The sequence below is a fragment of the Oryctolagus cuniculus genome, chromosome 6, assembly GCF_964237555.1.
Source record: "Oryctolagus cuniculus chromosome 6, mOryCun1.1, whole genome shotgun sequence".
Taxonomy (NCBI): Eukaryota; Metazoa; Chordata; class Mammalia; order Lagomorpha; family Leporidae; genus Oryctolagus; species Oryctolagus cuniculus.
This window is the reverse complement of record NC_091437.1, coordinates 147,544,221-147,562,266: the sequence shown is the minus strand read 5'-3', so window position 1 is coordinate 147,562,266 and position 18,046 is coordinate 147,544,221. Positions and strand designations below refer to the sequence as shown.

Genomic DNA, 18,046 nt, shown 5'->3' with positions numbered 1-18,046 from the left:
CTTCAAGTCTTGGGGATTTAACTGAAAGAAACGAAAACACAAAGCCACAAAGAGACTTGTGCAAAAATATTCAGAGAACCTATGTTTGTACTTATCCCAACTGCCAACAACCCAAAAGTTCATCAAGTAGAATGAATAAGCAATTGTCAAATAGTCACAAAATAAAGCACTTCTCAGCAATTAAAGGAACATGCTATTGATGCAAACAAAAACATGGATTTCTAAAACATTGTGCCAAACTACAGAAAGCAGAAATAAAAAACATTAAATGTTTTTATGTGTGAATTTATTCATGTGAAATTAGAGAGAGACCTAAATAAACTATCATGAGATAAATCAGAATAAAAGCTATGTTACAGTGAAGTCAAAACTCACTGGAAATGGACATCAGGAAACTTTGTGAGTGAGGAAAGTACTCTATATTTTTCAACCAGTTTTATCTAGCTGTGTAACAAACCATTGATGAATTTCACAGCTTAAGGCAACATTTACCCTTTCAGATTGAGAGTGTGCCAATCAGTTGGGTGTTTTTCTATTCTGGGTAAATCCATCTTGTCTTGAGTCTTATAGACATTGCCTACATCTATGATCACATGGAAACGTTATGATCTGGGATGCCTTCTTGTTCATGATCGGCCACTGGCAGGTTTTGAGTTGGGATACATTACTTCACCTGACTTCTCACCCTCCAGGAGACCAGCTTGGTCTCATTCATGTCTCAGGATTCCAATGGCATCAAGTTCCAGTACACTAACATTTTTTAAATCTTTGCCTATGTCACATTTGTTACCATCCCATTGCTAAACCAAGTCATATGGCTGAGACCAGGGTTTGTAGTTGAAAAATAGATCTTACATGTTAAAGAAAAGGCTACAGTATACAGAGATGGGAAGAATTTGCAGCCATCCTTTCAACCTACTCCAATCGTGATTAAAATATCATTTGTGTGGTTGTATATACATTGTCTAAATGCATACTAAAAATCAGTTCATTTTACTTTAGTTAGGCTGTGTCTAAACGTAACAATACAAAAAAAAAAAAAAAGAGAACTTGTACCTTGAAGTGGAAACACAAATACGTTTTGATATATACCTCATAATTTAGCACGCATTTTATAGAAGAAATAGAAAAAATTGGGTCAGATTTAAGTAATAAAGAGGATGTATAGTTTTTTAAGTAAAAAGGCATTCATAGCTGCAGATGTAGGTTAAACAAGGTTCTAATACCACCATTCTGCAATTCCCTCTTCTTTGCTATCCTTGTTATGTGTCATCAGACGCTTTTCTCAGATTGGCATTTTTCATGATAGCAAAAATGGCTACAGTCATCCTAAGTCTTATGTCAGAACATTGTCCAGAAACACATGTGGATTTACTTCCATCAACCAACACAGAGAAATCAAGTATTTCACTCTGAATGGACTCAGCTTAGATCCTAAGCCCAGATAGGCAGTGACACAGGTCCTGGTTCCATGTTCCTCTGTGGGTCATTTACTGTGGCAAAGCAGAAGTGGTTCCTAACCTCATGCCAGGTATGGCATATATAGAGAATGGAATACATGCTGTGGAAGCAACCGAATTATACATCACAGATGAATTCATAAGATAACGATAAATGACGAAAAGAAATGAGTGAACCAAGCAAACAGTACAAAAATAATTTTCTAAGGTTGGGTATAATTAATTCTCAATTCAAAAATGGTTGCTTTTTTTAGTACACTAATTTAATAGGGGGAAATACAAAGAGATTGGCATGGCATAAACTGTTGTTTTTATTAGTATTTTTGACAACTATGTGTAACTCTCTAGTGAATGCTGTTTCATTCCACTGCACCTGCCTTGCACCTGTTTGTTTTCCTGTTACTATAGAGTTGTCCTGAGGGGAGCATTTGGACTTTGGATTATACCCACCTTGGAACACTAACCCGCTTACTCTTAACCCATAGGTTTTATTACAGCTCAATATTTCATACAGACTACTGCTATGGTGAAGTGATCTTGAAGCCTGCAAAACAAGAATATGATTTGGAAATCTGCCTAGGGGACAACAGTATTTATTTTCACCTTGTGGATCTTTTTGAAGGAAAGGAATGGGCAGGCAGTGCATTTGGACACTCCCACATACTCCGTCTGAACTTGTACCAAGCAAAAATTGTCTTTTTAGCTTAACATTCAGCACCTGGGAATTGCAAGCGACTGTGGAAGAGAAATACATTAAGCACTGGAATCCTTTTATGCTTCAATGTGAATGAGTTTAGAGGTTCTGAGTAAGTGAGATGGGGGGATGGGAAAAGGTGAGAGTGTGAGGACAGCGTGAGCTCCTGAGTGTTTCAGAGAAAGGGGGCCGCTAAGGGGAGAAATCTCCAAAATAAAAATGTAGTACCCACGAGGTTGGCCTTGTGACATGGCACGTAAAACCGCCACCTGCAACAAAAACTATCCATATAAGTGCAGATTCAGATCCTGGCTGCTCCACTTCTGACCCAGCTCCTTGCTAAAGGTCTAGTAAAAGCAGCAGAAGATGGCATGAGTGTTTGGGCCTACCACCCATGTGGGAGACCAGGAAGAAGCTCCTGGCTCCTGGCTTAGGCCTGGCCCAGCTCTGGTCATTGCATCATTACAGTCTTCTGGGGAGTGAACTGGTAGATGGAAGATAATAACATTCATCTCACAATATGACATCAAAAAGTTCAAAGCATATGAGTAAACCTATGCAAATTTATTCTGGTAATAGTCCTGCTTAAACAGTCACTGTCACAGTGGATAGGGAGACTGAATAAAAAAAAATAAAAATGAGGAATGAAGATTTTCTTGTAACTACAACTTTGTAAAATTTTACTTATTTACTTACTTAGTGTTTATTTGAAAGGCAGAAAGAAGAGTGATTGAGACAGAGACAGATACAGAGAGATCTTTCACTCGCTAGTTCACTCTGTAAATGCCGACACACTGTAAATGCCAGGACTCATACAGGCTAAAACAGAGAGCCTGGAATCCCATCTGGGTTTCTGTGTGTGGTGGAAGTACTTGAGCCATCATCTGCTGCCTCCCAGGGTGTACATCAGCAAGATGCTGCATCAAAAGCAGAGCCAAGACTTGAACCCAGGCACCGTTAATGGTATGTAGACATCTCAGAAGGAGTCTTTAACAGTTGTGCCAAATGTCCATCTCTAACAATAACTTTTGAAACAGAGAAAAATATAAAGTATTTCTTGGGCATTTACTTGTCTATGCAGTAACACAACAGGTACTGGTGCAGAAGATGCAGTTTCTGCTGTGGTAGGCTTCACAGAGCCAGAGAGGAAGCACATACATACTTATGCATGCAAGCCCATGTCAGATACACAGGATGCTTAGGGCTGAAAATGGTAAGAAGACATTTAGAGAGCCAGGTAGGGTTTCCTGGAGGAAAACATTCATGTTGTTTCTGAAATGTCAGACACAGAGGGCTGTCATGACCTGCCCAGAGAGCTCTGGAGACCTGCAGCCCTGGGATCAGAAGTGACAAGTGCTCTCTGAACTCCCTTTGACCTGTGACAGGAGAGGACTCAGTGGCTTAGAAACTTGGCCAGTGTGGCAAGCAGGTTTGAAGTGTGATGAGCCAGATGTGACTCACATTCCAAAGAGAGGCTCATCATAGGCTCTAAGAGAGACCTGGAGGGCATGGCCACCATGTAGTGCATTGTTCTTTTTCTGAGGAAGGACTTGAGCCCTAAGGGCACAGAGTTGCTGAAGATGAAGTTGATGCAGCAGACCAGCAGCCATCCCCAGGCTGGGAACTGCCCAGACCAGGGCTTCCTGGGAGCCTGGAATTTCAAAGGAGAGTTTCACCCTCAGTGAAAGTGTGCCTTGCTCTCCTCCTCCCCTCCACTCTGGTAATGAAGGACTTGGCAATGTCTGGGTTTTAATTTCCTCATCAGTAAAATAAAATAGTTGAACTACAGTTGTCACTATAAACAGTGTCCTTTGCTTCTACACCACATTTTAATGATTTTCCATGTTCTTCTACCCATTGGCTACTAAATTGATTGTTGCACATTATTAAGACAGTCTTTGATCAGTGAAAAAATGAGAAACAAATAATTATAAAAATGAGAAAAATGGAAAAGATAAAGACAATTAACAGAGCAGACAATGTCAGGCATAGGGACTCTGGGGTAACCGTGTGGAAACTCTAAATTTTCTTCTGAGGAAAGCCTTCCAACTAGATAAGCTGTCGTCCTATACAGCAGGCAGCTGGTTGAAGTGGCAGAGCACCACAAAAGTGTGTATAAAACAAAGATATGAGAAAATGAAATTGGCATTATTACACTAGAAGGAATAAGGGACTCAGATTTCCAAATGTAGCTCTTCCCAGGATAATGTCTGTGTCTTCTTTCACTGCATACAATAGTTAATGTCTGCCAGGTGCTTTCAACTCCTCAGAAGAAAAGCACTTAAATAAAATATGAGGTGTCACTTTGAGTGGTGAGCTTTGACCTCCAAACCCAGGGAGCCTGGATTTAAACTCAGGGAACTGGAAACTCATTTGTTTTGCTTCACAGTTCCTTTCTAGTCATCTGACTTGCTGCTAATCTTGATAGTGTTGGTCTGAGGGTGAATCTTTCTTAATTTTACCCACAACTCAAACTATGGCTCTTCCATCAGTGACTGAAGGGACTTTGATTAAATAATGACTTTAGAGAAAAGCAAACAACATCTATCATGAGCTCCTCGGCTCTCCTTCTCCCTGCTCCCTCTAGGAATTACTGAGCAGTACTGGGGGCATTTCCTTTCCCAGTCAGAGCAACTTCACTCTTATCTGAGATCTTGATCTTAACCAAACACTCTAGCAATAAAGCAGAGAGCCTGATGTTTGATACATGCCATTAGCCTCTGACCTCTGAAGAACTTTCTTAGAAAGGAGCTGATTATCCAAGGACATTTATAAAATTGGTCATCCAGAAACAGCACCAAAGGCAAAACAATGGGAGAGGCTTTATAAACCGAAGTAGAGCGTTCTCTCAATTCAGTACAGCTGTTGAAGGAAAGAAGAGAAAATAGTTGGAAAGAGCCTTTAGAAGTCACGCCATTGAAGACTAAAAATGTCCTTACACTCATTCAACCAGTGAGACCTTACATCTTTGTGTGTCTTCCTCAAGGTTTGAAGAGATAAGGACTACAATTTGGAAACAGATACTTTTTTAAAAACTGTAAACCAATGTCCCTTACTAATGAAAAATTTGCATAATGTCACTAAGAGTCATTTAGAGTTCATTTAGGACACATATGAAGACAATGTCTAGGTTAGAAAAATCATTTAGGAGAAATACTATTTCCTATTGCATTTTCAGAATTTCCAATCTAAAGCATTAAAAAAAAAAGTCCTAGCAATAAAAACTTGACAAGTATGTAAGTGGTGAAATTTAGAAAGCTAAGCAAACAAAGTAAATAAAATGAACTCATTGATTCACTGTGAGAATTAGCTGTTTAATCAAATTTTGTAAACTGGTATGGCAGCATAAAATTGAATTAACTTCAGCTAAGATCCTCCACAGTACAATATTGAATTGGGTGATATTTATCACTCTCACCAGTAATTATCCCAACTTGAACAAGTTCAGAATTGACTCAAGCAATTTTATCTTGTTTGGACATTGAGCTCATTATGTTTCTACTATTCTATTGCCAAAGACTGAAGGAAAATCTGAAGCCTGAACTAAAATATTGAGCATAAGTGAGAAAGGGATACACCTTCTGTCACCTTTTCTTTCATCCTAATAAATTCTTTTGGAACAAAATCACTCTTGTTAACAATCAAAATGCGGTATGGTCTGATAGTAGCACCACTCTAGACTCACACACACACACACACACACACACAAGTAGAGTCTCCTGAGCAGATCACACCCGGTATTGGTCATTTTTATTAGAAACCACTCCATAAAGGATAAGGAAAACCTTAGAATATCTAAGAAGAATTTGGCCGGCGCCGCGGCTCAGTAGGCTAATCCTCCGCCTTGCGGCGCCGGCACCCGGGGTTCTAGTCCCGGTCGGGGCGCCGGATTCTGTGCCGGTTGGCCCTCTTCCAGGCCAGCTCTCTGCTGTGGCCCGGAAGTGCAGTGGAGGATGGCCCAAGTCCTTGGGCCCTGCACCCGCATGGGAGACCAGGAGAAGCACCTGGCTCCTGCCTTTGCATCAACACGATGTGCCGGCCGCGGCGGCCACTGGAGAGTGAACCAATGGCAAAAAGGAAGACCTGTCTCTCTGTCTCTCTCTCTCACTGTCCACTCTGCCTGTCAAAAATTAAAAAAAAAAAAAAAAAAGAATTCATTCATTACAAGTCCTAAAAAAAAAAAAAACAGGTTAGCCAAGGACCTACACAGAGATTGGCTTCTACGAGGGGTGATAAGTGTAAGAGACACAGGGGTAGACATTTAGCCATGTGTTAAAGATGCATACATCCCATACTGGAGCACCTGGATTTGATTCCTGCCTCTGGATTTCATCTCCAGCTTCCTGCTTATTCAAGTCCTGAGAGGCAGCATTGATGGCTCAGGTAACTGTGTAGCTGCCACCCATGTGGAAAACCCAGACAGTGTCCCCAGGCCCAGGATTTGGTCCAGCCAAACCCTGGCCATTGTAGGCATTTGAAGAGTGAATCAGCTGAGGGAAGCTCTCCCTCTCTCTCTCTCTCTCCCCCCTTCAAATACATATATTTAGAAATTAAAGAAATATGACTCACTAAAGCAAATTAACACATAACCAACACTTAATAGTATGGGATAATAGAATAATTTCAAAATAAATTAGAATAATGCAAAGGAATTAAAAAAAAGACAATCCTAACTTTCAAGAAACTGGTAATCTTACAGGGTACTATACATATTAACAACTAGTTCATACAGCATGGTAAGTGCTATGCTACTGACTTAAAAGTATTGCAGAACACAAGGAAAGTAAAAATTTGTTCTGACTGAGAGACTTCAAAAATAGAGTGATAAGATCAGCACAAGGACTAGAAAAAGTTGGCATTATTTTCCTCATACAACTAAGAAAATTAAAGCAGAAGTGTTGGAACTGAAGTCACACAGTATTTGATATATAACTCCAGATGTACTTGATTTTGGATTGAAATTTGGCCCAATTTCCTAGACACAAATTCACTCATAAATAAATTGAAGTTGCAATGAAATGGAATAGTATTGAAAGTCAGAATGGGAATTGTGAAGGTACCCACAGCAATGTTTGAAACTTCCTAATTTTTCAGAGTGGCCTCTTAGGATTTTGTCCTTTTATTAGCTTTTATTTAATAAATATAAATTTCCAAACAACAGCTTTTGGATTACAGTGGCTTTTTCCCCCATAACCTCCCTCCCACCTGCAACCATCCCATCTCCCACTCCCTCCCCCATACCATTCACATCAAGATTCATTTTCAATTATCTTCATATACAGAAGATCAATTTAGTATATACTAAGCAAAGATTTCAACAGCTTGCACCCACACAGAAACACAAAGTATAAAGCACTGTTTGAGTTATACCATAGAATTTTTGAGTGTCAACTATATCTATCCATTTTTGAAAATCCCATGAATCAGCATAGTCAAAATAGTGAACAAAAAGCTTTACTGAGAAAATGATACAGAAAATTCCAAAGTGAAACGTTGGAAAGGACCACAGATCTCCAAGCAACTCTCGGTAAACATGCTGAAGAGGCTCATCTTGTGATACTCAGTTATACAAGGAGTGGGATATTTACCCTACGGATAGCTGGATCTCAGTCAGAGAGAGTCCAATGAGGAGAAAAGGAGTGGCTTGCAGGGCAGGCGAGAGATGGGGAGAAGGAAACTCACAGACATAGATCAACAAACTGAACAAGTGCTTTCCCACCACCTCCGTTCTTAACAGTAAACATGATGACATCTCCTTGCTTTCTTCTCTTCCTACTTTGGTGATTGCTTTTTCCATTCCAAGAAAAGGACAGCTACAAATTTGTAAACTGTTGAATAATATTGTTTTCTTTTGTAAAGCAGGGATATTAACACTCCCACAGAATAAATGTAAAATGCTTGCAGAGTGACTGGCATGGAAAAAGACCCTCATAGATAGTAGTGGTAGTTAGAATCACCATTGACTCTTAGGTGCTATAACTGTAATTTTTAAAACAATTATAAAATAATTAGCCCATGAAACTTTTGTAAATCTAATTTCTTCAAATGTAGAAAACTTTCTCTTTCGGTTGCAGTTTCTCACCCTAGGTTTGGAATTTCATGTTTTAATTTTTTTTAAATTGAAAGTGATCTCTGATACATTCCAAGTTATTTGTAAAATTTCTATTTTTTTATCCAGTATGTCCTCATCCTTCATCTTCTAAAAAAACCCTTCAGCTGACAAAATCCCCTTGTGCCATTTCCCCTCCCCCACAACACCCTCCCTTTCCCCTTCTTCCCTCTCCTTTTTCCCACGTCAGTTTCCGCAGTCACTTCAGCACCTTTGACCACTGACAGCCAGCTAATCACTGCCCATTTCTTTGCTGATGGGCAACTGGCCTTTGGGGAACATTATGTCATGGTGACATTGAGTTCTTTAGATGTTCACAAGTCAATCTGGAAACTCAAATCCTAAATTGAAAACATATTTCAGCAGAAATGAGATGCAGGTTTTCCTGTACATGCAGGGTTTGTTGGAACCATACAAGGTGGTGTCCATGAAGGAAAGAGGAAAAACAAAGAGAGCCCTGCCCTCCGAGACCGTGACCCAACTTGTCCTTTTGTGGAGGTTCCAAGCATTTTTCTCCCTTTCTCTGAATCTTACTAGTTTCATTTAGGTCATTTTGGGGTAGAATAATGAGAAAAGCTGATAGGATATGAGCATAGAGGAACACAGATAGAGGAACCCATAGTTTTAAAAGGTAACAGAGAACCCTTCTTCATATCCTGTTTCCGATCATACATGCAGCAATCAAAACAGCTCACATGTTTTTCTGAAATAGTCCCTGGAAATCCCGTGTTTTCCAGAATGTATACCTGTCACGGATTGCATAGAAGTGCAAGCTAATCATTCTTCTCCAGTTCCCTTAAATTGGAATTCATAGGATCCTCCATCTGTGGAAAGCTAGAATGGCTTCCCTTCTCATATATATTTTATTCTGAATTCTACTTTTAAGGGTTTTTGTTATTTTCAGTTTTGCCTTATCACTAGGTTGACAAAGCAGATAAAATATAACTACTAGAAATAAGATTTCAAATCAGTAACTGAAATAGCTAGGAAAAAATGTCCATATCCTCCATTGAGCCTCCTAGTTTCATTTATTTTACATTAACTTCTGGACTGAATGTGAGAATAATTAATACTAGAATAAAATTGATAATAATAGCTGGCAATATTTCAGTTGTTTATGTTTGTGAAACTTTCCGTAATGTTTACATTAAGGTGATAAGAACTGCGATTTAAAAAGAGTCTCCAAAATTCAATGGCTTTAACAAGATAGATCTTTATTTCTCATTCACATAAAAGTGCAGCACTCCCCTCCTGTGATCATTTAAGAACAATGACAACTACAATTCCATCTTCAGGAAAAAGTGTCTGTGTTTGTTATGAACTAGCATTGTTACCTTCACCAGGAATCAGATAACATGATTTTTTAGCAGGTGAGCAGGAACACAGCTACAGTGCTGTTACTAAGAGAGAGAACAGAATTGGGTAAACAGTGAGCTGTTATGTGACAGTGGTTTACAGAGTATTATCTGATTTAACCTTCAAGAAAAACCTTATGAAGGAGTAAAATGTATATATGACTATGAACATCTGCCATAAAGACTGAATTATAAGGTAGTAATAAACAGAAAGTATTATTTATAGTTTCTTGTTACTGTTATTAAAAATATTTGGGGGCCAGCTTTGTGGCCTAGCAGGTAAAGCCACTGCCTGTGATGCTGGCAACCCATAGGGGCACCGGTTGGAGTGCTGGTTGCTCCACTTCCAGTCAAGCTCCCTGCTAATGTGCCTGGGAAATCAGCATAAGGTGGCCCACGTGCTTGGGCCCCTGCATCCACCTGGGAGTCCTGCGAGAAGCTTCTGGCATCTGGCTTCAGCCTGGCCCAACCTGGACATTGCGGTCATTTGGGAAGTGAACCAACAGAAGCAAGATTCTCTCTTTTTCTCTCTCACTCTCTCTCTTTCTCCTCCCCAACCCAGCTTTATCTCTTTAACTCTGATTTTCAAATAAATAGGATGAATCATAAAAAAATTGATTGTTGTGATGTAACAGGAGTGCCAGTTTGAGTCCCAGCTACTGGGCTTCCAACTTAGCACCCTTTTAATGTGCCTTGGAAAGCAATGGATGATAGTGCAAGTCCGTGGTCTCTGCTACCCACATGGGAGACCTAGCTGGAGTTTAATCTCCTGGCTTTGGTCTGGACCAGTCCCAGCCATTAAGAAGTACACCCTCAAATGGAAGTTACATATCTGTCTGTGTCTCTGCATTTCCCTTTCACTTCCTTTGTCACTCTTCCTGTCAAATAGGTGAGTAATTTAAAAAAAAATTTGACGATGAGTAGATTTGATTTAAATGATATGATATGAAGTTCAAGATGGCTGAATAGAGAGAAGACACACAGGTTTTAGTTATGGGAAGATACCAGAAAAAACAAAGGGAGGGCCACATTCCCAGGGGACAGTTGGAGAGAGATTCTCAATGGATAACCTACAGAATAGAACAAACTCCATTGACCAAAAAAGACAATGTACAAATACATAGCAGTCAGCAGCTACAGTGACTCTCATGGTTGGCAGCTGGTAGATGAGCACAATCTTCCTAGAGCAAGGTGAGAGGAGGCTGTGGCAGCCTGTGTATCACTGGGATTTTACTGAGGGAAAATTCCAAGTCCCCAGTGACCTTGAATCCAGCCTGGAGAGCTGGTGAGGACAGGACGTCCACTTAACTATAAGGAGGGAGGCCATTATGATTGTTATCCCTCTCCCTACCATAGCACCAGTCTCAGTTTGCTGAGGTGGAGCTTCAGCTGACCTCAGGTAGCCCACTCTGGGGACAGGGAAGCTCACAGGGAAGAGAACAGACTCTCAGCTCCTGTGACAGCGTGAGTTCTGCATAGACCATGGGATTGAAAGGTTTGTGGAGTGCGGCTGGGTTTCTGGCCACTCACCTCAACCAACTCCAGAAGCTCAAGACTCCGTGAGTTCAAGGAAGAGACCTCAAGGAGGACTCCGTGCTCATACTAGGAAGTGCGTAAGAGCTCTGTGCAATTCATATGCCTGAGTAAGTTGGGTGAACAGGTATTCTGAACTCAATCCAGACAGTGATTCAATTGGTTCACCTTGGCACAGAGAGCGTCTGAAGCTGAGAACACGCCAGCCAGCATGAATATCCCTCCTCCCACTGATGATAGAGGAGAGCAACCTCACTAAACTTGGATGAAACCTCTGGACTTTTGCTCCGCTCACAAATCTTGGCCAGAGCTCCCTCTCCCCACCCAGCACACACCTCTATATATCATTTAGCATTCAGCCAAATGACAGAGGCACATTTCCAAGGAAAAAAAACCTTCAACAATGATTTCCCAGATGCATTAAAATAAATGCAGAAATAGAAGAAACGTGAATAAGAAAGTCAATATGCCTCCCTAAAATGTACACAATAATACATTAATATTGGGCAGTGATGACAAGATTAACAAAATACCTGAGAAGGAATTTTTAAAAATGAATGTAAGATTACTCAAAAACACAGAGAAGTAGTTACATGAAATAAAGAAATATGAAGATCTATATATTAAAGGAAAAATCAAACCAAAGTATTAGAAATGAAGATTCAATAGTCAAACAAAAAATATGTGGAAATACTTAACAACAGACTCAGTGAGGCAGAAGAATGAATATCCAAACTAGAAAACAAATCTTTTGAAGTATCTCAAACAAAAATAAATGAAAAAAAGTATTAGAAAAACTGAAGAGTGTTTGGGATTTATGGAAAACTATTAAATGGCTAAATATACCATGTCTTAAGAATACCTGAAGAAATGGAAAACATGAACGGCTTACAAAACTTACTCAGTGAAATAAAAAATAACAGAAAATTTCCCCAATTTGGAGAAAGATATGGGCATCCAAATACAGGAAACACATAGAACTGCAAATAAGCATAATCAGAAAAGATCTTCACCACAATAGATGATAAACAAACTTTTAAAATAAAATATTAAAAATGTTAAAATATTCAAGAGAGAAATACCAGATTACCTTTAAACATTCTCCAATTAGATTGATAGAAGTTTTCTCATCAGAAACCCCACAGGCTCAAGGGAATGGAGAGTTATTGTCCAAGTCCTAAAAGAAAAAAAAAACCTGTCACCCAGAGTACTTTACCCAGAGATGCTCTAACTTTTAATTGAAGGATCATAGAAGAAATCAAAAGAGAAATCAAAAAACTTGAAATGAATGAAAATGACAGCAAAACATATCTCAACTTTTGGGACATAGCAAAAGCAGTGTCTAGAAGAAAGTTTATTGTAATTTGTGTCTACATTGAGAAATTAGGAAGGTAGCAAATAAATGATCTAACAATGTGTCACAAGAACCTAGAAAACAAGAACAAATCATACCCAAAATTAGTAGGAGGAAAGAAATAAAAATTAGAGAAGAAAGAAACATGATTGAAATCAAAAGCATCACTCAAAAGATAAGCAAAGAGTTGATTCTTTCAAAAAAGTAAATGAAATTGATACATCATTTTCCCAGCTAATCAAAAAAAGGAAGAAGATCAAAATTAATAAAATCAGAAATGAAAAAGGAGATGTTAAAGGGATAACACAGAAATAAAAGCAATCAACAGAAATTATTACAAACAGCTATATGATAACAAATTGGAAATCTAGAAGAAATAAAATTCTGGACACATACAATTTACCTAAATTGAGTCAATAAGACATGGAAAACTTAAATAGAACAATAACCAAGGCTGAGACTAAAAGGTAATAAATGCCACCCTCCCTCAAAAGAAAAGCCCAGAGCTGGATGTCTTCATTGCTGAATTCTACCTACCAAACCTTTAAAGGAGAATTGATCCAAATTCTTCTTAAACTATTCAAAGCAATTGAAAGGGAGAAAATTTTCCCAAACTCTTTCTATGAGGCCAGCATCACACTAATTCCAAAACCAGAAGAAAAAAAATACAGTAAAGAAAGAGAGCTAGAGACCAATATCCCTGATGTATATAGATGCAACCTCCCCCCTCCAAAATACTAACTAATCAAATCCTACAGCATATCAAAAAGTTTATCCACCCAGACCAAACAGGATTTATCTCAGAGATGTAGGAATGGTCCAACAGATGCAAATCAATAAACATGGCACATCACATTAACAAAATGAAAAATAAAACTATATGGTTATCTCAATAGAAACACAGAAAGCTTTTGATAAAATATAACATGCTTTTATGGTAAAAAAAAAAAAACTTAAAATCTGGATATAGAAGGAACACAGCTGAACACAATTAGGGCAATATATGACAAACCCAAACCAGCATCACACTGAATGGGGAAAGGGTGAAGCATTTCCAATAATACCTTCAACAAAACAAGGATGCCCACTCTCATCTTAGTATTCAATATACTTCTGGAAGTGTTAGAACTATTAGGCAAGAAAAACTAATCAAAGGGATACAAATTTGAAAGGAGGAAGTCAGACTATCCCTGTACACAGATGACATGGTCCTTTTTTAAAAAGATTTATTTATTTATTTGAAAAGTCAGAGTTACACACAGAGAGAAAAAGAGACAGAGACAGAGATCTTCCCTCCACTGGTTCACTCCCCATATGGCTACAACAGCTGGAAATTCACTGAACCAAAGACAGGAGCCAGAAACTTCTTCCGGGTCTCCTACATTGGTGCTGGGGCCCAAGGACTAGGATCCTTTTTCCCTGCTTTCCCAGACCATGACATAGAGCTGGATCAGAAGTGAGGCAGCTGGGACTTGAACTGGTGCCTATATAGGATGCCAACACTATAGGTGGTGGCTTTACTTGCTATGCCAAGTGCTAGCCCCAATATGATCTTTTATATAAAGGAACAAGTATACTCCACTAAGAGACTATTAAAATTAATTAGAGATTCAGCAAAGTTACAGGGTATAAAACCAATACACAAAAATCAGTAGCATTTAGATACAATAAATATTCCATGAATGAGAAAGAATTTTTTAAGATCAGTCCCATTCACAATAGCTATAAAAAAATTAAATACCTTGAAATAAATTTAACCAATGATGTAAGAGATCTCTATAGCAAAAATTACAAAACATTAAGGAAAGAAATAGAAGACACACAAAAAAAAATGGAAAAACCTTCCATGTTTATGGATTAGAAAAATTAATATCAAAATGTCCATATCACCTAAAGCAATTTACATAATCAATATGATCCCAATCAAAATACCAAGGGCATTCTCCTCAGATCTAGAAAAAAAGTCCTAATATTCTTATGAAAACACAGGAAATCCCAAATAGCCAAAGCAAACTTACACAATAAAAACAAAGCTGGAAGCATCACAATACTAGATTTCAAGACATAGTGCAGAACTCTTATAATCAAAACATCCTGGCACTAGCATAAAAATAGACATGTAGGCCAATGCAGCAGAGTAGAATCTCCAGAAATTAATCCATGTCTCTATAACCAACTAATCTTTGACAAAGGAGCTAAGATCAATCCCTGGAAAAGAACAGTCTCTTCAAGAAATGGTGTGATAAAATTGCATCTACACATGCAGAGCTATGAAACAAGACCACTACCTTTCACTTTATACAAAAATCACTTCACAACAGATCAAGGGTCTAAATCTATGACTTGATATCATCAAATTACTAGAAGAAAATCACAGGGAAACTCTGAACAGCATTGGCATAGGCAAAGACTTCTTGGAAAAGACCCCAGAGGCACAGGCAATAATGACAAAAATAGACAAATGAGATTACATCAAACTAAGAAGCTTCTGCACTGCAAAAGAAACACTCAGCAAAGTAAAGAGACAATTAATAGAATGGGAGAAAATATTTGCAAATTATGCCACTGATAAAGGATTAATATCCATGATATGTAAGGAGCTCATGAAACTCAACCACAACAAAACAATCCATTTAAAAAGTGAAGCAAAGCATTCGGACTTACCTCTAATGGTAGAGCTAGAAATGTGCCAGGGATTCTAAATCAATCCCATTAAGGTGGTATGTATTAATCCCATCTTACTAGTCAAATGGATCAGTTTAAGTTCATAATTGATCATAAAGATAGGAATAAGTGTCAAAGGGATCACATAAACAAGACCAGTGTCTGCTAATAATAACAGATAGAATTAAAAAGGAGAGAACAATCCAAGATGGGAAGCGGGATACACAGCAGACTCATAGAATGGCAGATGCCCTAAACAGCACTCTGACCTCAGAATCAGCCCTTAAGGCAATCAGATATGGCTAAAAAGCCCATGAGAGTATTTCAGGCATGGAAAGCCAAGACATTCTGGCAAAAAAAGACCTAAATGAAAGATCTCTGTGAGTAAGATCCCAGCAGAAAGAACGGGCCATCAAACAAGAAGGTACCTTTCTCTGAAGAGAGGAGAGAACTTCCACTTTGATACTGGCCTTATCTAAATAAGGTCAGACTTTGTGAACTCAAGAGGCTTCCATAGTCTTGGCAACTCATGACAAGAGCCTCAGGTGATTTCTGAGGTCATAAATAAGAGTATCAATTGTTAAATCAACAATGGGAGTCACTGTGCACTTACTCCCCATGTAGGATCTCTGTCTTTAATGTGTTGTACTACGTGAATTAATTGTAAAACTACTACTCAAACAGTACTTTATTCTTTGTGTATCTGTGTGGGTGCAAACTGTCGAAATCTTTACTTAGTATTTACTAAGTTGATCTTCTGCATATAAAGATAATTGTAAATGAATCTTGATGAAGAATGGGATGGGAGAGGGAGTGGAGATAGGATGGTTGTGGGTGGGAGGGATGTTGTGGGAGGAAAAGCTGCTATAATCCAAAAGTTGTACTTTGGAAATTTATATTTTTTAAATAAAAGGTTTTTTTTTTAAAAAAAAAAAGTGAGCAAGGATATGAACAGGCATTTTTTCAAAGAATAAAATGCAAATGGCCAATAAACACATGAAAAAGTACTCAGAACCATTAGCCATCGAGGAAATACAAATAAAAATCACAATGAGATATCACTACGTACCAGTTAAAATGGCTATCATCCAAAAATTAAAAAAAAAAGTTGGCAAGGATGCTGGGGGAAATGGTACCCTAATACACTGTTTGTGGGAATGTAAACTGATACAACCACTATGAAAGACAGTATAGAGATTCCTCAGAAATCTAAAAATAGATCTACCATATGACCTACCCATGCCACTCCTGGGAATATACCCAAAGGAAGTCAAATCAGCATGTGAAAGAGTTACCTTTAAACCCATGTTTATTGCACTTTAATTCACAATAGGTAAGATATGGAACCAATACACATGTCTATAACTGGAAGACTAGATAAAGAAAATATGGTATATATACACAAAGGAATACTACTCAGCCAAAAAAGAATGATATCCTGTCTTTCACAACAAAATGGATACAACTGAAGACCATTATGCTTAGTGAAATAAGCCAGACATAAAAAACCACAACTTTTCTCTGATTTGTGGTAGTTAAAATATACAGTATCAAAAAACTTAATATACATTAGTGAAATGACATCTAGGGTTTTGATTGTTCATCGTCTTTGTCTATATTTCTGTTGAACAATGGTCTTTCCACTTTTCAGCTGTTGAACTCTTTATGTAATGGAGCATCAATAACATGACTAAAAGTAAATTAAAAATATGTTATTGCAAAAATTAAAAAAGGAAAGAAGAAAGGAATAAAAGAGGAAAGGAAATAAGGAAGGAAGGATGGAAATAAGGAAGGAAGGAAGGATGGAAAAGGTGAGAGATAAAGATGAAGGGTGGCATTACATTCTTAGAATGAACTACATGAAATGTGTTCTCTTTTAATTAATAAAAATCATATGATATGATATTTTGTTGCTGAGATTTTATGGTGAATCTTTATAAACATTATTAGTTTAAAATTACAAATTTGAAATTAAAATTCTTATTAGTTGTATAGGGTCAAATTTTGAAGCACACCATTTCTCCAGTTGAATGACAAGAATCAAAGTTTAAAAGAGCCCTTCAGTTATTCTGCTGTTAAAAAATAACTGAATCTACAAAGGAGGCCTCTTGCTTAGTTTCACATGAATGCCCAGTGCAGCCATAACACAGATTCCTGATAGTTGAGCTGCATCTCTAGAGATTCGGCTTCCTTGTAAGAGATAATTATGTTCTATAAATGGCATCACATGGCCAGAGGCCTACATTTATTGCTCTTCATGAGCAGTATGAAATGTGTTATGTACAATACATTTGTGGGATTCCTCTGCATCAGATCCCTGCTGCCTACTCTCCTGAATGGCAATGCTTCTTATCCTAATGAAACGAGTTAATTTCTTGGAATACATAAATGAGCTCACTCCGTGCTATGCTGTTTGCACTTGAGTTTCAAGACTTTAACCAAATAAGTTAGTATCTCAGGATAGAATTAGGGTTCTTTGGTTACCAGTAGAGAAAGGCACCTAAGGACAGGAGTGATAGCCCTTCAATCACACAAATAATCTTGGATTAAAATGGTCCAATATTCCAGTCTATGTTGATTGTGATATGGGCAATGCAGAACATGTTACTCCTGATTTTATCTTTTTTTAAAGATTCATTTATTTTTCATTTGAAAGGCAGAATTACAGAGAGAAAGTAATCAAGAGAAAAAGGAGATACCTTTCATCCACTGGTTAACTTCCCAAATGACCATAATGGCTGGAGCTGGGCTAGGCTGAAGCAAGAAGCCAGAAGCTTCTTCTGGGTCTCCCACATGGGTGCACACGCCCAAGAACTTGGGCCATTTTCCACTGCTTTCCCAGGTGCATTAGCAGGGAGTTGGATCAGAAGTGGAGCA

The 18,046-nt window shown here is 38.2% G+C and overlaps 1 long non-coding RNA gene across 3 annotated transcripts in view; it reads right to left on the bottom strand.

Moving 5' to 3' along the window:
- The window catches only part of LOC103348121 (uncharacterized), a 53,736-nt gene that overhangs the window by 10,968 nt on the left and 24,722 nt on the right, over positions 1-18,046 (bottom strand). For 2 of the 3 annotated variants that reach the window (XR_007918715.2, XR_011389513.1), the window contains one exon: positions 12,242-12,328. This is a non-coding gene — a long non-coding RNA (uncharacterized lncRNA). Of the gene's footprint in view, positions 1-9,367; positions 9,664-12,241; positions 12,329-18,046 lie in introns of those variants that run through there. The other variant, XR_007918714.2, reaches the window with a different exon arrangement.